Here is a 22694-nt window from a genome sequence, read left to right on the forward strand (position 1 = left end):
GAGCCAGAAATATGTTGCCAAGCCAAGACAGAGTGCAGCTTAGAGGGGAATCTGATGGTGTACCCATGCGCTGTCAATGTTTGTCATTGGTGTTGTAGATTGTGTGTTTGAAAGGTGCTGCCGGCAAGTCACTGCAGTTCATTTTGTAGTTGATGCACACTGCAAGCACTGTGCTCTGATGGTATAGAGAATGGTTAATATTGTGGATGGGCAATGGGTAAAGTGGTCTGGTTTGTCTAGGATAACTTGTGATGGAAGGAAAGTAACCATGAAACAACTGATGATGATTGGCCTGAGTTCACTGAACTCCTGAAGTGATGGCCTGGGATAGTTAACCTCCAACAGCTATAAATAACTTTGTGCAGGTGGTATCTCCAACCAATGGAGCATTTTCCACTCGATTCCCATTGATAGTTCTGCCAGGGCTCCTAGACGCTATGCTTGGTCAAATGATGCCTTGATATCAAGTGCCATCACTCTCACCTCATATCTAAATTTAACTCTGGTCCATGAGTTAAGGGACGTGTGTGAGAGAATAGGTTACTAGAAGGTAAGCAGAGGAAAGGGATTATTCTGAGAGCCAGAATAGATTCACTGGGCTAAATGACTCCTTTTTCAAAAGGAAATAAGGGAAGGAAATGAGTTAAGAGTGTTATCACTACCTTCACCCGCAGAACTACTACCTGCCTAATTTTCTCTAGCTTGCTACTAGACAGGAACAAATATCAAAGCCTCATGATTTAAAATAAAATAGAGCTCCTATGCATCATAACCTTGCATACTCTCATCACGAAGCCATTAAATACCAGTTGTCAATGGTAGGACACAATTAAGCAGCTATTGGAGGAAAAGGTTCCAAGAATACCTCTATTGTCAAAGGTGAAGTGTCCTTGCAAGAGTGATTAAATACAAGGCTGTAACATGTTCTGACAGAATTGTCAAGTGGATGAGCCACTTCAAATTTCTGCTGAGATCCTCACCATTACAGAAGCCAGGCTTCAGCCAATTCATTTCACTCGATATGTTTCAAGAAATGGCTAAGGACACTGGATGTATCAAAGACTATTGTACCAAGGAACCAATCAGCTGTAGTACTAAAGTCTTGCACTTGAGCAAAAGTGATGTCTCTATTCAAGTTGTGCTAGTACAGTTACAGCACTGGCACCTACTTGAGAATGTGGAAAATTACCAAGGGATATCCTGTTCACAAAGGACAAATCCAATGTAGCTCATTGGACTGACCAGTCAGTCTACTTTCAGTCATTGAGTTGATGAAAGGTGTCATTCACAGTGGTATCTTTTTTCCAATAACCTCTGCACGAATACCAAGTTTGAATTTCACCAGGAGTATTTGACTCCAAACCTCATAGCTTTGGTTTAAATGTGAACTGAGGAACTGAATTTCAGGCTTCAAGTGAAACTGTCAGTCCTCGATTTCAAGGCAGCATTTGATCAAGTATGGCAATAAAGATCCCTGGGAAAACTGAAGTTGCTGGTTGGAATCTGACCTTCCACACCGGAAGATGGATGTCCTTTTGAGGACAGTTGAAGATGGGCAATAAATGCTGCCCTTGCCAGCGACAGCCACATTCTAATTAATGAATAATTTTTTTAAAAGTCTAAATTGTAGAATCATAGCTTTTGATGGAATCAATACAACCAATCTGGCTGTTTACTAATGGAGATGTTGTTAACAGTGCTATCGAGTGGCACTTGCTTACTGCCTTGTTTGGGCTTCACAGGACCATTCAATTTGACCTCATCACTGCCATTGCCCCCATTCCTCATATTTCATTATAACATGGGAGGCCATTTTGCCAGTTGAGCCTCTACCAGCTCTCGGCAATCTTATCGATCTCCATTTCACTGTAATTTATTCTCTCATGCCTGTCAGCATCCCCCAATTGTCCTATCACTCACCTACATCAAGGGCAACTTACAGTAGCCATTTAACTTATCAACCAATACATCAGTGGGATGTGGGAGGAACTGGAGCACCATGTGGTCACGGAGAACGTGCAACCTCAATGCAGGGTGGCATCAGATGTCATGATCAAACCTTAGTCACTTGGGCTGTGAAGCTGCAGCTTGAGCTGTTGCACCACTGTGCTGCTCCAGCCATCTGACTATTCATGACTATCTACATTGTAAGCCAGCTGTTCTTCGGGGCTAGTTTAAAAATGCATGACTGATAAATATATCAACTTTCAGCACTTGGGTAATGGTCCAAAGTAAGATAGTTATTTAAAGACCTTTTGATATTTTTGAGTAGCGTTTGATTAATTTTGCTGAATCATCCATGTTCGTTGACTAAAGTTTAGAGTCTTCAAGCTTTATTTGTCTGTTTGCCTGTCAGATACATCTCAAGTGTTCATGATCCTTGTGCACATTGTTCATTTGGCACCATTATTCAGATCAGTCTTGATTGAAATATCCTTTGCTTTATATGAACTGGTGCATTGCATTGCATAAGAAACTAAAGCAGGAGAGGCCTTAACTATACTTTGTTTTTGATGGCTCTAACCCTAAGGGAGAAGTCCACATAGTAGCTGTTTTAGGAGACTTCAGTGCTTGGCAAGTTTATCTTGGTTCCTGATGGGCTTGAAAGAGTCACAGGACAAAACTATTCCAATTAAAGATAATATCCTAAACAATAAGGCTACAGTTTTTGAAAGGGTGGGCTGAAGAGCATTGCTACCATGAAACAGAGTGCTCCACATGGTATTCTGCTATGCTATATCTGATTTGGAAGGATTTGATGCATAAACTGTGCCTGCAATGGAATTAAAGAGCAATTTTCCAGATTTACCATTTCATACTGATAAGCTTCTATCACATAATGAAAATTAGTTGCTTAAATGCCAAAGTTCAGAAACAGTTTCTGGAAAAAATGGCAGTCTTTTTCAATTGCCTCCTGTGTTGTGATTTTTCTCTTCTTTTCCTTCAGCAACCAGGATCTTATTCAATAATTTGACTGGGATAGTTCTGGTTGCTTGTTTATTCTACTATTTTAATAAGTAATTCAGCATTGTTGTCATCTACTAAGATAGTTTCTCAGCATGGAGGATGACTTCCACTCCTGTTCTGTGGTTTCTGATGAGGCCAATGTAGGATGCACAGACTCTGCCAAAGGTGGTTCCGCATAGTAGTTTTGCTGATCACCCTTTGATGTTGAATGTTTTGGCTGTTGGATATACTGATGCTCTTGAGACTATTGAATTGTTTATTTTTATACGTGCAGTAAAGCACAAATGCACTTTGAATTGCCTCTGCCTTTGCCACACAAGCTATGGAATCATTGCATTCATTAATCCAACAAGTTCTTGTTTGACCAGTTGGCAGAATTTCTTGTACTAGTCATTACTACAAAATTGAAAACTAGAGTTCTGCACCAAAATGATAAAGGGAATCCACTCAGTACTTGCGTTATCAGTCTCCCTTCCCTCTCTCCACAGCATGCAAGATTGGGGAAAAAAAGTAGTTTATTGTCATATGCACAAGTACATGTACGCACAGGTGCAATGAAAAACTTAATTCCACCAGCATCAAAGACACATAGCATCATATAAGCAGCATTCACAAGAAAATCATAAATTAAACAAATTATACACAATTTTTACAAGAAAGAACACAATTAGAACAAAAAAAATTTTAGTGCAAAGTGATCAAAGTGGTCATAATGTTGCTAAACTGTGGTCCCATTCAATCCTAGCAATTCACTGTAGCCCTCTGTGCCTTTCATGGTCTCTGACTGTGAAAGCAAAAGATTGCTTGAGCATCATCATGGTTAATCTATCACTGACTATTAACACCTATTGTTGTGGATTTTAACCATCTCTAAATCTTTCCAGGACCAAATTAATCCAGATCAAATCTGTTCATTTTGATTATGTCCATCATGAAGAAGAGTCCTGCTGCCTCAGATAGCAGCTAGGTAGGGTTTCTCCTGGTCAAATGCACAAGGTGATAGCCAGGCTTTCAATATATTGGAGAGAGAAAGGGTAATGAAATTTTGCTAAAAGATCAATATCAAAAAGCTGACTGAAACCTTGAAGATTTGGGTTTTATTTAAATCCAAGAACTTTGCCTAAATAGTGTATCTCGAATTGATTTGCAGCCATACATTTGGCGCACATCTCCAGGTTCTTATCAGTACATTAACCAATATATCAGGACATCTAAAAATGGAAAATGCTAAGAAAATGTGGCATGTCTACGGCGAGATAACTGATGTTCCAAGTTGATTTGCCACTCACCAATGCTGAATGATAGTCATGTAATGCATTTGAAGCAAGTATTGCGACAACTTGGAAAGAAACAAAGTCTTTAATAGGATGGTAAGTAGACATAGCAAAAGGGATAATGTAAAAGGGTACAGCAATGGAATGAGCAAAGAAACTCAAATTTTGTTGCGGTAGAGTGAGTAGCTGAATTATTAACCAGTTGAACTCTAGACTGGAAGACTACAAAGTGCCCGATCAGAAGCTGAAGTCCTATTCCTTGGGATTGTGTTGAACTTTGTTGGAATAGTGTAAAAGGCAAGAGGCTGAGTAAAGATGAAAGTGAAAATTCAAATGATAAGCAACTAGAAACTTGGCCATGCACGTGTGTGCAAAGCGATCACTTAAATTTGAATTTGTGCTATCCAAAAATCCACGATCTTTTTGATTTCCAACGTTGATGGTATTTAGTATTTGCTCCAGAAAGTTAAGCTTGCTGATGTCAGAGTAAGGGAGCAATTATCTCAATTCAGCACTTGGTGTAAAACAAAGGTGTTAACATCCATTGTCACAAATACAATTGTACATTTGTATTACATTGCAGCAAATACCATGATCAATTTATTTACCTCAATAATCTAATCGATTTTCAAGTTTTTCTCAAGACATGCTGCTTCCCAGCATCTTTAGCAGTAAAGGTAATCGGTTTTGTTGACTGCATCTACCTGAATTGGGTTGATTGATTTCATTATGGAGGTGGATACTTTAGAGCCCTGATTTGTTAGCATTGCAGTGGTTTCCGAACTCATGACAGTTTCCTGTGTTGCTAAAATTCCAGACTGAGAGGTTGAGGCTATTATACATTACCTGCTGGGTGACTAAGAAGCAGTTTTGCTATGATATGGCTTGGATTTGATATTTTAAGATGCCATTTGCTCATCTTTCACAAAAGACCTTGCTGAGATATGTTGGGTTTAGAGAATATCAATTGACCTTTTAATTAACTGATTCTAAAACAGAGTATTTGCATAAAGTGGGTTAAAATGTTATCCTGTCTTTTTTTTTGAACAGCAAGTACATGTTCCTTTGCAATTAGAACAGAATCATGCTACGTAAGAGGTAAAACAAAAAATATTTTTGATTAGATATAGTTGATCTATTCTAATAAGGCCAGCCAGCACAGAGTACATTAGGGCTATTAAAAATAAAATTTAAGAGACAACCAAATTTTAATCAAGTTTTTTTGTGATAATAGTCCCACCTTGGCCCCAATATAACACCAGTGAATGATAACTTTAATTTGTAATGTCACCCAAATGTGATACTAGTATTCTTAAACGTAGTTTATGCCTCTCCAGCTCTGTTCTTTCATCTCGGGAGCTCTGAAATGATCCACTCTTTTCCTCACTAAAATGGTAGAATTCTTGGCTACAGTTTCACTCATTCCATGTGTGTGAGTGAAAGTGGGTTTTTCCCCCCCAATTTTGAGTCTCCATTTGTAGAATTTTATTGCAGCTGAGATTCAATTGAATCTGTCAACCTCCATTTTTCCTTGTGGCCAGTAATTTTTTTTGTTTCATTCTTTCCTTGCACTAGCTTGGAAATTACTCTCTGTGTACCAAGAGATGATCTTTCCCTCCTCCCAAATGGACCCAAGTGTCTTAAGTGTTAGAAAATGTGGTGGTGTGACTTTTTTATACCTATAACAATGCAGAAGGAGGTTAGTCTACTTGTTGGATCCAGGGAAGTGATTTCTTTTGGTCCAGTTTCCTCCTCTAATTACTTCCATGTACCCCTGCAACTTATTCTTAGTGGTTTGTCAGTATGAAGCTTTTTTTTTCCTTCTGAAAACATTCAGTTTAAATAGAATCTTCAAAATTGCAGAACAGGAAGTGCTTATTTATAAATGCTCTAAATCAACATGTGGAGCATAAATGGCCTGATGAGAACTAAGGGGTAATATATTCAAAACCTTGCATCCATTTCTAATTTCAACTGCAAATGCACCGAATGTTTGTCCAACTAAAATAAGACAAACATGGTTTGTAAAGAAATATTGTTGATCTTTGGCTGTGTATGTGATACATACACAATTTCATCACTGAGGTCAACACTGAAATATAGAACTTTACTACCAGGCTAAAAATAGACTGGCTATTTTAGACAGTGGCCCAATTAGGGAAAGAAAATGCATGGCTCTCCAGTGCACATCTAATTTATGGCAACCTTTTAAGGATTTAATCAAAAAATAAAGTTCAGGCAAATCATGGAATAGTTTTAAGTAATGCATTATGAATATAGCATTTCAGTTTCTGTTAATTGCAATCTGATTAGAATTCATGATCTTTTTAGTGCATAGCAGATTATTCCATCAAACCTGATTATGGTCATCTAGCCACTTGTGATGCAAAGGCATTTTAAATTGGGGGAAAGATCGCCTGGATGCCATAAAGGTAGGTGGTTACAGGAATGATTCTTTGGTTCAGATTGCTGTTTCTGATCCGATAGCCCCAACTGCCCCAGATGTAACGAATGAAACAAACACAAGAACAGAAGCAAGGGGCGGCCATGTAGCTCCCTACACCTGCTTTGCAATTCATTAAGACCATGGTTGGGTAGATTATTGACCTCAATTCTGTCTCCATAACCTTTTCCCTGATAGTCCAAAATATTATCTTTTCAGCCTTGAATGACTCAGCCTCTATTTCTCTGCAAGGGACTTCTAAAGATTAACAACCTTTTGACTGAAGAATTTCCTATTTATCCTTGTATTAAATGGGCATCATCTGATTCTGAGATATATATCCAGTTATTCCAGGAGAAACATTCTTGTAGCATCTACCTCCTCAAGTCTCTTCAGAATCTTAAATGTTTCATAAGGGTCATTGCTAATTCTTCTAAATTCTGGAGCATATTTGGCAAGCCTACTCAGACTTGTAGGGCAACCACTTCAGTCCAAGAAATCAATCTGCTTTTTATCACTGCCTCCATGGCAGTATACCCTTGCTTAAATAAAGAGACCAAAATTGTATACGGTGTTCCAGATATGGTCTCTGCACACCCCTGTATAATTATAGCAAGACTCTCTTACCCTTGGATTCCATCACTTGTGCATTAAAGCCCAGTGTTCCATTTGCACCTTTAGTTACTTGTCATACTTAATAATTTTATTTTCTGTGTAGAGACCCAGATCTCTCTGAACCTTAATGTTCATTAGTCTCACGCACTTCAAATTTCCTTTTGTGCTCTTCTCACTAAATGGATAGCTTCTTTATTCTTTTTGCCATCTTTTTATCCATTTGTTTATCTATCCTATTTCAGAGTTTGTGGGTTCCTCAGAACTTGCCTTCCCCGCCCATTTTTTGTATCATCAGCAAATTACCATCCAAAAATTATCTGGAACTTATTATTCAGTGACTCCAATAAAATATTAACATGGACTTGAAGATGGAATTAAACAGCTTTATATATTCAATGGGAGTTTAGCTTGTTAAATTACAAGCTAGCAAAAAAAAATGGATGCAATACTGGAAGTGTTAAGCAGCAGTACATGAATGCTGGCATCCAGAAAGATCAGTGTATCCTTGCAGAAGAAACGTGCAGTTAGCATCCAGGTGTGACAAGTAATTGGGAAGACAAATGGAACGTTAACCTTCATTACAAGAGTGATGCAGTACAAAAGTAAGAAAGTCTCACTAAAACTGTTAAGGGCTTTGATGAGATCCCATTCAGAATATTGCATATAGTTCATATCTTATTAAGGGAAGGATATATTTTTCAGTACTTTTGGTGAGATGGGGACATTTGCAATGGTAATACATGGTCACAAATCTGATACATGCTGTCCCCAGGTTATATAACAGTTCCATTCCTGAGAAATGTCCATAAGCCAATTTCCTTTTAAGTCAGAAACATCCGTTTTCTATAGTAACCCTTATTGTATTGCTCTACATTTGCTATAATTTTATTTCATTGAATAATTACCCTAACACTGCTTATAATTAAACTAATGGCACATATACTCTATCCAGTCATTAATGAATACCATGAAACATTATTATCACTGGCTTGAAAAATGTTTTAAAAAAGTGTGGGAAAATTTGCGTAAAGTTTGATTTCTCTAAGTCATTTGTAACCTGGGGAGCCTCCGTAATTAAACCTAATGAACAGAGGGATAAAACCTCTGTCAGCTGCCACTAGTAAAATGGTGTATTGTTGATCTATGATTTTTTTTATTCTAAACCCTCCTTTCGTCCTAAAACAGTCTGCTACAGCACTGACAAGAGCAGTTGTTAAATGTTACATCTGTAAAGTCGGTAGGAAAATGGAATTAATTGAAATTAATCTAAGATCAGTAGATGGAAATGTAATACAAAATATACATAATCCACAGGGAAAGGAGAAACTTGAACTGCACCAGTTCCCAACAGCTGTGAATTATGAGGCTAAAATTAACTTTCTGGAAAATGAAGCTTAGCTGTTTGTGCCCTGTGAACATTGGAGGTGTAGGGGATTGAGGGATATGGAGATTGGATGGAGTATAGACTTGGAAGAGCAGAATGGGCTAGGAATTTGGGTTAAATAGGTCATTTTTGGATTATCAATAAATAGCTACTGTAGGGCCATGGGGATCAGTATCTGGGGCCTGAACTATTTACAATCTTCATTAATGATTTGGATGAAGGAACTTGTTGTAGCCAGATTTATTGATGATAGAAAGATAGGTGGGTTAGCAAGTTGAAAGGAGGATGCAAAGAATCTGCAAAAGGGATATAGATTTATGTAGGTGGGTAAGAACTTGGCAGATGGAGTGCAATGTGGAAGGGAGGATGAAAAAGCAAATTGTTGTTTAAATGGAGTGAAACTATGAAATTGCCTTTAGAAAAGAAGGCAACCTATTTTGAACAGTTTACCTTTGGTTGTGTAGATCAGTTCCACTCCTACAGGGTGGTGCAGTGTTGTGGTGATAAAGATTGGGGAAAAAGTATGACAGCATTGATGCGGTCTTGCTTGACACAGGTCTGCATTCAGATTGGATCTGTTGATGACTTGCTTAGGATCATGGTTTGCAAGCTATCATGAAGGGCACATGGGAGAGATCTGAAAGAGATATTACAGCACAAAGCCAAATGATTGGTCAGTTGTAGCTTTTAAAGAGTGTCATAACGGAGTATTAGTGGATGGAATCCAAAAGGGTTCAGTGAGAGAATTCTAAAGTTCACAGCTTGGTGAGGTAAAGGCACAGTCCCAATGGGGAAACAGTTACATAAATAAACTTTTTGTAGTTGGAGATTCATTGAAGGGGTAAGTGAAAGTCCAGTGCAGGTCTCCATAAATTGGAGGTACTCAGTGCAGATGTAAAGGTGGATAAACCCCCAGGATCGGATAGGATTTATCCCAGGCTGCCGTTGGAGGCAAAAGAAGAAATTGCTGGGGTTCTGGCTGAAATTTTTAAATCTTCACTGGGCACAAATGAGATACCAGATGACTGGTGGACTGGTCCCTCTTTTCAAGAAAGGCAGCAGGGAAAAGCCTAGTAACTATAGACCTGTGAGCCTAACATCAGTAGTAGGGAAGATACTGGAAAAAAAAAATTGAGGGAATGGATTATTAATCACATGGAAAGGCAGGGACTAATCAGAGACAGCTAACATGGCTTAGTCAAGGGTAGATACTTTTTGACCAATTTGATTGAATTCTTTGAAGAGGTAACAAAGGGCAGTAGATGTGATTTACAAGAACTTTAGTATAACCTTTGACAAGGTCCCACATGTGAGACTAGTTTAAAAGGTTAGGGCCCTTGGGATCCATGGCGAGTTGGCAAACCAAATGCAAAATTGGCTTGACAAATTGGAGACAGGGTGATGGTAGAAGGTTCTTTTTGCAATTGGGTGCCTGTGACTAATGATGTCCCAGAAGGATCAATATTGGGGTCTTTGTTTGTAATGTACATGAATGACTTGGATGTGGGAGGCAAGGTCAGTAAGTTTGCGGACAACACAAAGATGGCAGAGTTAGTGTGAAAGTAAGTCTTAGGCTGCAGAGAGATGACTGTTTTGGTGAAACAGGCTGAAAAATGGCAGGCGAAGTTTAATTCAGACAAGTGAGGTGATGCATTTTAGGAGCTCAAATGAGGCTAGGACATAAACTATGAATGGTAGGGTCTTGGGGATTTTTGAGGAACACAGGCACCTTGGAGGACAAATTTATAGATCCTTGAAGGTGTAAATGCAGATGAACAGTGTGGTTAGGAAGGCATATAGGATATTGGCCTTCATTAGTCGGGGTATTAAAATACAGAATTTAGGGAGGTTATGTTCCAACTTTATAAAACTTTGGTCAGACTTCATTCTGGAGTACTGCGTGCAGTTCTGTTCACCATGCTGTAGGAAATGTATGATAGCATTGTGGAGATTCACCAGGATGTTGCATGGGATTGTGCAGAGAGATGGTTATGAGGAGAGACTGGAGAAGCTAGGTCTTTTCTCTTGGGAGCAGAGAAGGTTAAGTGGGTTAAGATTAAGATTTGAGGGGTATGGATAAGGTAGACTGCAGGAAACTTTTCCTCTCAGCAGAGATAGACAAAACAAAAGGACATAGACTTTAGGGTAAGGGGGAAGAGATTTAGAGGGGATCCGAGGGACGTCATTCACCCAGAGAGTGGTGAGTACATGTAAAACTGCCAGAGGGTGGTGGAAGCAGAGTCACTGACAGCATTTAAGAAGTGTCTGGGTGAGCTTTTGAATTGCTTAGGTAGAGAAAGCTATGGACCCAGTGCTGAGCGATGGGGTTCATATCGAAGGGTGTCCACTGGATGAGTTCGGCTGAATGGCTTGTTTCCATGCTGCAAAATTCTATGATTCTAAGGCTGAATGCAGGTGACTCCTGCATTATGGGGATGTTGCATTCTTCGAAAATGCTGTATCAGGATTTTCTGCACATGAAGCTGCATCATCTGTGCATGCATCAAGAAACATTGGTTGAAAAAAAATTGTTGATTGATTTACTTTCACAAATTCCATGAGAGCAAATTTTATTCTGTATCTCAAATTTTTGGCTCGTGATTTGTGAATTCTCAAAGGTCAAATTTCCATAACCCAAACAGATGCAATGAGGGGGTTGCCTGTATAGTGACAACACTGTGCCAAGACAAGAGTACAGGCTCCATTTTATACTGACTAAAATCAAGTTCAAGTTTATTGTCATGGGCATATATACCTAGGGTATAAATACCCAAAAAGTAGCTTTTTGTAGCAGCAAAACAGTAGGTTACATACATGACAAACATAAATTATACATGCATGAAGAAATATAGTCCAAGGTGGTATTAGTTTCTCGAACCAACCTGAAAAACCTTGATGGTAGTGGGGAAGAAGCTGTTGTTGAACCTTGAGGTGTGGTTATTCAGGCTCCTGTACCTCTTGCCTGATGGCAGCAATGAGAAAATGGCATGATCCAGATGGTGGAGGTCCCTAATGATGGGTGTTGCTTTCCTCAGATATCACCTCTTGTAAGTGTCCTTGATGGTGGGGAGAGCTGCACCCATGATGAAACTGGCCAAGTCCACCAGTCTCTATCGCCTCTTGTGTTCCTATCCATTGTAGTTTCCATGGCTGTGATGCAACCAGTCAGAATGGTTTCCACCATACATCTGTGGAAGTTTGTCAGACTCTTTGACAACATGCTGAATCTTCTTAAACTTATAAGAAAGTAGAGACACTGGCTCATCATCTTGATGGTTGCATATGTGTGCTGGGCCCAGAATAGAATCTCCGAGATATTGACACCCAGGAACTTGAAGCTGCTCACCCATTCCATCACAGACCCTTCAAGGAGGACTGGTGCTTGTTTACCTGACTTCCCCTTCCCAAAGTCCATGATCAATCAATTAGTACAATGTTGCAATAATTGACTAATTGATTTTGTTGATTTATATTAATAATTATATGTTACTATCCTCTGCTCATTGAAGCTTTGTCAAATTTCACTTCTGAGTGAAGTTACTCAGGGTTCATTTAAACATTGTGTTTATCTGCTCTTTAAATAAATTATTCTGAATAGCTCTACAGTAAATCTAAATGCTCTTTTAAAAATGACGTTGATAGTATTGTTAATCGACATTCAGTTCAAAGTTAAAATAAAGCATGCACAAGATGCCAAAATTGGAGAAAATGCAGTTAGTTTGGAGAGTTGTCATGCTGGATAATTGATGGATTGGTGAGATTTAGGCTTAAAATTAAGGATTAGTTTAACAGGGAACAGATCAGTGAGCACTGGGGCGATAGGTGAACATCACTTTATGAATTAGGATGTGGAAAGTGAAAGATGGAAAACTGGCCAGGAATGGATTCAGGTAGTCTCCAACAATGGCATTGAAGAGGGTATTCGTAACAGTGATGGAGGTGAAGATGGCAAGTGATTATCTTTGTGTTATAGTCAGAAGCTCATTTAATCACACAATCAATCTGGGTACAAATAGTGAGGAGCAGCAGTCCCAATGTGGATATCTGTGGGATTCTTGTAACTGGCTTCCAACCATGAAAACCATCCTTAATTGGCAATAACTCTCCCAATTCCACATAATCCAAGATCACCCTCTGTCTCAAAGGACTCTATCTTGGGTAACAGCTTTGTATGGCACGTGGTCAGAGATTTTCAGAAATGCAAAGTATACGATGTTGACAGGGCTACCTTTTTGACCTCTCTCAAATTGGAGTGATGACTTTGTTTTTCAAGAGCAATCTTGGGTGTCTCTAATGACTCCTTTTATCCAGAGTGTCATATTGGATATTTTTGAATAATTTATGCTTCAAAATATTCCAAGAACTCGTTATGCTAATATACTTCTGAATTCCCATTTATGACTTGTTGCCCAATTTCAATATTGATGTTATCCCCTTTTATGGAACAATCTCCCTCAGATGAATGACTGAATATATGCCAGGGGATTTGTTCAATGTCTTCCATCTGCTTGCATGCTAAATGTTGAAACTTGGCAGCCAAATTAGAGGTAATGGGAAAATAAGGCTTGTAAATATTTCTTCCTTTTAATTGAAAATAGATATAGTGTGGCAAATAAAAGTCTCTAGATAAGTCCAAGGAGTGAGTTGATTGATTGATTCATTTTCCATAAGAAATAGCTGACAGTTCCTTAACTATCAGCTGATCACCGCTGTCAAATCCTCAATGCTATTCGTTCAACTTGGAGTCCCCCAGGGAAGCAGAGACTTTGTGCAGTTTCCTAGCAGTTATTCAAGGAAGTCAATTGCTGAAGTTGTGCCTGGTTAGATCTTGGCAAGTTGAGTGGCTGTTTCATTTCAGCAGAGGATTGGCTACAAGAGGGATAATTAAGTTCCACATCATTCACATTTTTCTGAACTTTAACATAAACTTAGAAATAATGAAGTACATATTTTTTTAATTTCAAATTGTTTTTTTAAATTCTGACATTCAAAAACATTGGCAAAATATTCAAATTACTCAACAGCAACAACAATCTATCTGGGGCCATGGCTTCAACAGATGTCAAAACATGTCTGTAGATTTTAGGACCCAACAGATCAGGACTCTGCCAGCTTCCTTTAAGTTCTCTTCCAAGTCTTCCTCGAGGTTAGAATAGCTTTACAGAGATGTGAACTACTTTGAGAATTCTGAGCTAGTGTAAATTTTAAAACAAAAGGTAATGGGAATCAAAGATGCAAACTGAATAAATTATCAGAATCTGATAGTGTTTACCTTAGGACATTGAAAACCCCAGGAAAAGTAATTCCCTAATTGAAGGTGGGTGTGGTGGAGATTGGAGATGAGAAGCTAGCTAAATACTGATCTTTCAGTTTTAGCTTCTGTTGTGGGAGTTACAGGGATGCATTTAGAAATCGTGACTAAATACTTAAACATACTGAAATATGAGATTGGCCAGGTTGGAATTTAGTGGTGTTAACAAAAATGTGGAAGAAAAACACTGGAAGGCACATCTAAAAACACCTTTTTAATTTCATCAGTAAAGTGTCATGCTGCCAATGAACTTCAACTATGCAAAATTTATATTTACATTAATTGTACTTTAGTAGGTGAATTTGGCTTTCAGAATCCACATACACTGACCAGTCTTATTTATTTGGGGCCATACATATGGTCAAAATAAAAGACACTATGTATGGAAATGGAGCAAAGGACAAAAGGATTTCTGCAATTACATTAAAGAAAATGATGTTTTTCTTGCAAGAAAACAAGGGAAGACTTTGACAAGCTCTTAAATACTACAGAGTTATAATCTGTAGTTTTGTAGCAAAACTACCTATTGTAGAGAATTACTTACAGAAATAATAAATTGTCTCAACTTAGAGCAGGACAGATGCCACTAACAAAAGCCAACAGAGATAAAAAGAAAGCATGAGAAAGGATGTCACTCATGTATTTGTTTGGACAATGACGCAGTGGAGTACTGTGAATAAGCATATGGAGTCCCTTTGAGCTGTTTGTGAAAGAAATTCTGAAAATTGAGTTGTGCCCTCCAAGTATAAAGATGGTTTCAGATGCTTGAATGTTCTTGTTTATAGATGGTGCCTGCCTTTTAAATACAAGAAAATTACCAATTGTTCGTCATGAATTTCTTTGATTTTTAATGCCAAAACTGTAGTTCCAAGACATGGAGATCAATATAATCAGGAAATCAGTGACAAACACTCCATGACCAAAAATTAGATTTGCTCATTGTGCTCCAAAGGGGTAAAGCCTGTTCAGTTATTGCCAGGATTGGAAATTTTGGATGGCTGTCCATAATTAATTTGCCTTGCTTGACTGGAAATATTGAGAAAGGCTCCCCTAGGTTTGATTTTATTTTTGGTGCAATTCACCTAAAATTAGGATAAATTGCAGTGAAGATTTGTGGAACTTAAGAGTGGGTTAGGCTCACGCAAATTTCCATGATCCACAAAAAGAAAAGTCGTTCTAGATGCTTCTGTATCCCAGGAGGGCTAAATAACAATGGGAATTTTCATTAGGTTTACTTATTTCTTTAAGAAGGCAGTTTAACTGCAAGGATATCTGTAGGCTCATTTTTAAAGCTCTTTGAATGTGTTGTGATAACTTTTTCCCTAATATCAGTGAATCATTATTTAAGTCATCTTCAGTATTTTAAAATCCAATTACTTAGTTGGGTTTATGGATTTTTCCCCCCCCATTTTAACTGTGCTTATTTTGATATTTTTCAACTGTACAAATCAAACAGTAGAACTACCAGCCTTAAATATCTGATTTTCAAAAACTTGTTTTGCCTTCCCCAATCAGGTGCTATTTATCACACCTTTCTTTTCCTAAAAGATCTGTTGCCATCTTGTATAATAAATATTTAGACAAGTTTGATGGAACTTAGAGAGACAGCACAGAAACAGGCCCTTTGGCCCACTGAAGGCATGCTGACCACCCATTTACCCTATTCCTACCTTAATCCTATTTTAATTGTCCCCATATTCTTATCAACTCCCCCAGATTCTACCATTCAATTCACACAAGGGACATTTTACAATGGCCAGTTAACCTACAAGTCATTGGGATATGGGAAGAAATCTGAGTACCCAGAGGGAAACCCACACTGTCACCGGGAGAATGTACAACTCAACCCAAGGTCAGGATGGAACAGATCTCTGGTGCTGTGAAGCAGCAAGTCTACTTGCTGCACCACTGCTATTCTCAAATGGCACATGGTATAGATTTTGGATAATGACAACTCCTTCCATCAGGTGTGGGATGCCCACTCCACTACCACAGAGCAAGTTTGCCAGTGTTGTCCAGTAGGCACTTGATGTGCATTTTGTTGTAAATTATTTATTTTATGAAGTTAAACACTAGGGTGCTATTCAACTAAGATTACTTTTAAAATAAGTACATTCATTTTAGGATTAAGCTTTCCCTTACCAGGATGGTAAAGGTGGTTTCTGAAGAGAAGCATCTGTTCCAGTTATCCTCCTCAGTGACTTCCATCTCTCAACACACTGCAGAGTACTAATAAAATCCAGTCACGAAGAGGATGAGTTGTGATCTTTTTCAATCCAAAATTAAACTAAGACTAGAAGAGGTGCTGATCTGGAGTTAGAATGTATTAGCAACCTTATTCCAAAGCAAAGCAGCAACAATTTTTTTGACTTCCATATGCAAATGATGTAATTTAAAAGAAATTACATATAGGTCCCTGAATGATTGATCCATTCAAGCCCTAGATTTTGAAACTGAGGATGGTGTGGTTGATAGAGAATTCAGAAGGTGGAATGCATTTAAAAGAAGTTTAAAAATTTTCTAATTGGAGTAAAGATTTGAGGATAGAGAAACATCTTCAAAAATGGAATGCATCAGTAAAAAGAATATTTGCTTTGGGTGCAATATCAAAAGTAGCTTCTCCTTATTCGTAGGTAAAGTAGTGCAGAAGATCACCTCTTCTGAACATCCAGAGAACACTCACTTCATCTAGGTTCTATTTGCAGTCCAGATGCAGGGTCTTGACCAGAAACATCAACCATCCCTTTGCCACCATGGGTACTACTTGACCTGCTGAATTCTTCCAGCAGTTTGTTTTTTGCTCCAGATTCCAGCATCTATATTCTTTTATCATCTTGTTTCATCTTGCTACAGACATTTGGAAATTTACTTTTTAAAAAAAAAAATCTGCAAAGAAAAATTACTGGCAGATTGTTCTTAAAACTCCAGTCTATTCAACATGATTCCTAGCTGCCCACTCATTCAAGCCACTTAGTTGCATTCATCTCTCGCTGTTTCTGAAAGCCTATTATCATCTCTGAAAGCTTCAGCAGTGCAATAAAACCAGGCTATTCAACAATGCTCACCTTTTGAAATGAATCCTAAAATGTCAAAATAGTCTTGTTAAAGGAAAGCTATCTGCAAACTATCATGGGTACCACCTGGTAGCATCCTTTGAACTCCCACAATATCTCTGCCTGTTGCCACTATCTTGGTGCTTTCAAGAACCTTCAAACTATGCTCTTTGCCTGTACTTGGCATCATTCTTTCTGGTATCATTGTGAAACTTGTTACTATTCATACCAAATTATCCTGTAGAAGTACATACTCTGGTCCCATAACAAATCCTGGTAAATTCTTTCATGTTGATGCTGATTGCCAAATTTGGCTTTGGATTTTCTGACTCAACCCTTCAGAAGCTTGCTTTCTGTGGGTTTCTATCTGTGGAATAATGGTCTATAACATGTAAAGACTTCAATACTGTATGTTAAGTATACTATATTTTCTAAGAACTCAATCAAGCATGGTCTGCCACCTTACCACGTTACATTTTTCCTGACATTTCATTATTCTTTCTTTCAGGATGCTTGCAACTACTGATGTCAAGCTCTCAGGTCTGTACTTCTCTCGGTTGTTGTTCCATCTTTGTAAATTGGCACCATGTTCATCTCTTCCTTGTCACATCCTGTATTCAGATATTCTTTTAAATTGTCAGGATATGGTCAATTTCATATTTTCTTAATTATAGGAGGTATCAACCCAAAACCTCAAGCAGAATCCAAGCCTTTATTTGTGCAATGAATGTACATATTAACATTATTCCTAGCTAATTTGTTAGTCTGGTTGCTCTGATATTTCCTAACATTAGACTATCAAATGAAAAGCACATCAGTGAAATGAGGGAAATTTTAACTTAACTGCAAATGGAAATTTAGTGCTGAACAGGAGAAAACTAAAGAAACAAAGAAAATGCTTGAACTGAGTCAGGCAGCATCTGTGGAGGGAAATGGGTTGTTGACATTTCAGGTTGAGACCCTTCCGAAAAGGTTGACTATCTATTTTCCTCCACAGATGCTGCCTGACTGGCTGAGTTCTTCCAGCATTTTCTTTGTTGCTCCAGATTTTAACATCAATTTCTTGCCTCCAAAACTGTGAAGTAGTTTAGCTCAAAAATTTGAACTTGGATTTCAGCTCGTGAAACTGCAGGTGAGTAGTTAAGTCAACTTAAAGTAGGTTACTGGCCTGTTGTTAGTTAGACATGGAGATTGGCTGTACAGTTAAAATTGCTTTGTCTAGTAGTTACAGTTATTACTTGGCAGATATTACTATAGAGTTTAAATTGAAAGCACATTACACAGGTGGTTCAGTGTACAATTTGTTGCAATGAAATATGCCAGTGCACCAAGCCAGTGATATCAGGACAAATGACCAAAAGCTTGGTCAAGTAGTATTTAAGGACCACTTTAGAGAAGTGGAGAGTTGTAGGGAGAGAATGCAAGTGCTTAAAGCCAAAGCAGCCACTAATGGTAGAGCAATTTTAAAAATGAGTATTTTAAAGAGTGCAAGAGATCAGACTATAGAGATTTCAGTACAGAGCCAGAATTAGAAGATATGAGAATGGGGACTGAGAATGTATTTATAGAGGTATGTGCACACAAATATCAAGCTTTTAAAATTGGCAGAGTGGGTGTCACTGTTGACCATCAAACACGTGTGAATGAGCCAGATTTGTATTGAAATAAGAGCAGCAGAGTTTTGCACCAGAAATTTATGCAAGGTAGAAGATTGAAAGACAGCTAAGAGAACAGTGGATTAGTTAAATCTCAAGATAGAGCCTATACTGTTCTATGTACTTCGGCCCACAATGTTGTGCCCACCTATATAAACCTACTCCATGATCAATCTAACCCTTCCCTCCTACACAGCCCATAACCCTCCATTTTTCTTACATCCATGTATCTAAGTCTCTTAAAAGATCGTATTGTATTAGCCTCTATCACTACCCCTAGCAGTGCATTCCAGGCACCCATCACTCTTTAAAAAAAAAACTATCTGACATTTCTACCCCCCCAAAACTTGCCTTCTGACCTTAAACAGATGTCCTCTGGTATTGGCCATTGCCACCCTGGGGAAAAAGTGTTGGCTGTCCACTATCTGCCTTTCATAACCTCAAAGTCACCTCTCATCCTGCGTTACTCCAAAAAGAAAAGCCCTAGCTCGCTCAACCTTTCCTCATGTTCTCTAATCCAGGAAGCATCCTGGTAAATCTCCTCTGCACCCCCTCTAAAGCTTCCACATCCTTCCTATAATGAGGTGACCAGAGCCAAACACAATACTCTAGGTATGATCTAACCAGAGTTTTATAGAGCTGCAACAATACCTCGCAGCCCTTGAACTCAATACCCTGACTAATGAAGCCCAGCACACCATACACCACCCTATCAACTTGCACAGCAACTTTGAGGGATCTATGGCCTTGGACACCAAGATCCCCATTCCTCCACACTGCTAAGAATCCTGCCATTAACCTTGTATTCCGCCTTTAAGTTCATTCTTCCAAAGTGTATCACCTCACACTTGTCCAGATTGAACTCCATCTGCCACTTCTCTGCATCCTGGCTATTTCCTGTTAACCTACGACAACCTTCAACACTATCCATACCACCTCCATCCTTTGTGTAATCTGCAAACTTACCAACCCATCCCTCTACTTCCTCATCCAAGTCATTTCTAAAAATGAAAGAGCAGGGGTCCCAGAACAGATGCCTGCAGAACACCTCTAGTCATTGACCTCTAGGCAGAATACTCTCCATCTACTACCACCCTCTGCCTTCTGTGGGCAAGCCAGTTCCAAATCCACGCAGCCAAGTCTCCATGGATCCTATGCCTCATGACTTTCTGGATGAGCCTACTATGGGGAACCTTGTAAAACACCTTACTAAAGTCAACATAAACCACATCCACCGCTCTACCTTCATTAATTTGTTTTGTCACCTTTTTGGAAAAACTCAATTGGTGCATGAAGCACAACCTGTCCCTCAAAGCCATGGAAAAACAACAAGATGTTGGAGGAACTCAGCAGGCCAGGCAGCATCTGTGGAGAAAAACAGTCAATGTTTCACATCAGGGCCCTTCAGGACAGCTGACAGCATCTCCCCCCACAGCTACCAATGTAATATTCCCACAACCTAGGACTGCCCTCTTCTATCTTTTCCCCAAAATCCACAAGGACTGTCCCTATTGTCTGTCCCTAAGAATCCTCCCTAATAGCTTGCCCACCACTCATGCAAGACTCACTGGTCTGTAATTTCCAGGATTATCCCTATTACCTTTCCTTTCTTGAACAATCCTCCAATACCACTCCTGCAGCCAGGGAAGACAAATATCATCAATGCCCCAGTAATCTCTTCCCTCGCTTTCTGTAGTAACCTGGGGTATATCCCATTTAGTCCTGGGGACTTATCTACCCTAATGTTTTTCAGAAACTCCAACGCTACCTCTTTCTTAATCGCTACATGCTCCAGCACATTGACCTGTTCTACGCTGACCTCACATTCATCAAAGTCCCCCTCGCTGGTGAGCACCGAAGCAAAGTATTTATTAAGGACCTCCTCCACCTCCAGGCACATGTTTTTCCCCTTTATCCCTGAGCAGTCCTACCCTAACCCTAGTCATTCCTCCTATTTCTTCACTCATGTGTTGAACACCTTGGGGTTTTCCTTAATACTACTCGCCAAGGCCTACATGTCCCCTTCTAGCTTCAAGTCCCTTCTTAAGTTCCTCCCTGTCTACCTTATAATTTTCAAGAGCCCTGCCTGATTTTTGCTTCCTAAAGCTTAAGTATGCTTCCTTTTACCTCTTGACTAAATGCTTCACCTCTCATCAACAATGGTTCCTCTAACCTACCATCCTTTCCCAGTGGGACAAACCTATCCAGAACCTATGCAAGTGTTCCCTAAACAGTCTTCCATTTCTGCTGTGCATTTCCCCAAGATCATCTGTTCCCAGTTTATGCTCCCAAGTTCCTTTCTAATACCATCATAATTAGCTCTTCCCCCAGTTAAAAACTTTCCCATACACTGTTCTTATCCTTGTCCATGCCTAAACTAAAGGTCAAGGAGTTGGTCACTATCTCCAAGATGCTTGCCCACTGAGAGGTCTGTCACCTGACTGACCAGTTCATTGCCGAGTACTAGAGCCAGTATGGCCTCTCCTCTCGTCGGCCTGTCCACATATTGTCAGGAATCCTTCCTGGACACAGAAGGAAATCTGCCCATTTAAACATTTTGCACCAAGGAGGTGCCAATCAATGTTATGGAAGCTGAAGTCACCCATGACAACAACCTTGTTATTTTTGCATCTTTCCAAAATCTGTCTACTTATCTGCTCCTCAGTGTCCTGGTGGCCTTTTGGGGGCCTATAGAATACTCCCAATAGAATGATCACTCCCTTCCTGTTTCTGACTTCCACTCACACCAACTCGTGGATGACTCCTCCACGACATGTGCCCTTTCTGCCTGTGAGTTTCTCTGATTAGCAATGCCACTTCCCTTCTGAAACATCTAGACTCCAGAACATTAAGCAGCCAATCCTACCCTTGGGACAGCCAAGTCTCTAATGGCCACAGCGAAATAATTCCACGTGCTGATCCATGCTCCAAGGTCAACTTCTTTATTCTTAATACTTCTTGCATTAAAGTGTAAACAACCCACCCCATTCAACCCATCCAATTGACTGCATTTATGCCCTGTCTACTGCCCATCCTTCTTCACAATCTCCCTGCACATTGCATCTACCTTTACATCAAGTGCTCCATCCAACCTAATACTCTGGTTCCCATCCCTCTGCCAACCTAGTTTAACCTCTTCCCAACAGCTCCAGCAAACCTGCACATAAGGTCACTCTCGAGTTCAGGTGTAACTTGTCCCTTTTGTACAGGTCATACCTTCCCCAGAAGAGATCCCAGTGATCCATAAATCTGAAACTCTGCCCCCTGTACCAAATCTTCAGCCACACATTTGTCTGCCAGATCTTCCTATTCTTACCCTCACTGGCAGATGGAACAGGCAGCAATCCACAAATTACCACCCTTGAAATCCTGTTTTATAGCTTCCTTCCTAACTCCCTATATTCCCTCTTCAGGACCTCATCCTTTTTCCTATTTATGTCACTGGTACCAATGTGTACCCTGACTTCTGGCTGCTCACCCTCCTCCTTAAGAATGCTGTGGACTCTATCCAAGACATCTGACCCTGCACCTGGGAGACAACATACCATCTGGGAGTCTCGTTCTTGTCCACAGAATCTCCTATCTGTTTCCCTAAGCATGAATCCCCTATCACTAACACACTCCTCCTCTTCGCCTTTCCTTCAGAGGCACAGAGCCAGACTCAGTGCCAGAGAACTGGCCACTGTGGCTTTCCCCTGGCAGGTCATTCCCCAGCAGTATTGAATACAATATACTTGTTACTGAGGGGAACTGTCACAGGGTACCCTGCACTGACTGTCTATTCCCTATCCCTCTCCTGATACCTGCATCTTGGAACCTAGGCATGACTGCTTCCTGGTAACTCCTGTCTGTCATCTCAGTTTCCCAAATTATCTAGAGCTCATCCAGCTCCAGTTCCCTAATGTATCTGTAGGGAGCTGCAACCAGATGCACTTCTTGCAGGTGTAGTGCATCAAGGACACCAGAGGCCTCCCTGACTTCCCACATCCTGC

The 22694-nt window shown here is 39.6% G+C and overlaps 1 protein-coding gene across 1 annotated transcript in view; it reads left to right on the top strand.

Moving 5' to 3' along the window:
* The window catches only part of grb10b (growth factor receptor-bound protein 10b), a 135425-nt gene that overhangs the window by 18215 nt on the left and 94516 nt on the right, over positions 1-22694 (top strand). Inside the window, 1 exon segment of the mRNA XM_052016263.1 lies at positions 17556-17587. The gene's annotated coding sequence lies outside the window, so the exon portion shown is untranslated.

The sequence above is a fragment of the Pristis pectinata genome, chromosome 5, assembly GCF_009764475.1.
Source record: "Pristis pectinata isolate sPriPec2 chromosome 5, sPriPec2.1.pri, whole genome shotgun sequence".
In the NCBI taxonomy this organism is placed as follows: Eukaryota; Metazoa; Chordata; class Chondrichthyes; order Rhinopristiformes; family Pristidae; genus Pristis; species Pristis pectinata.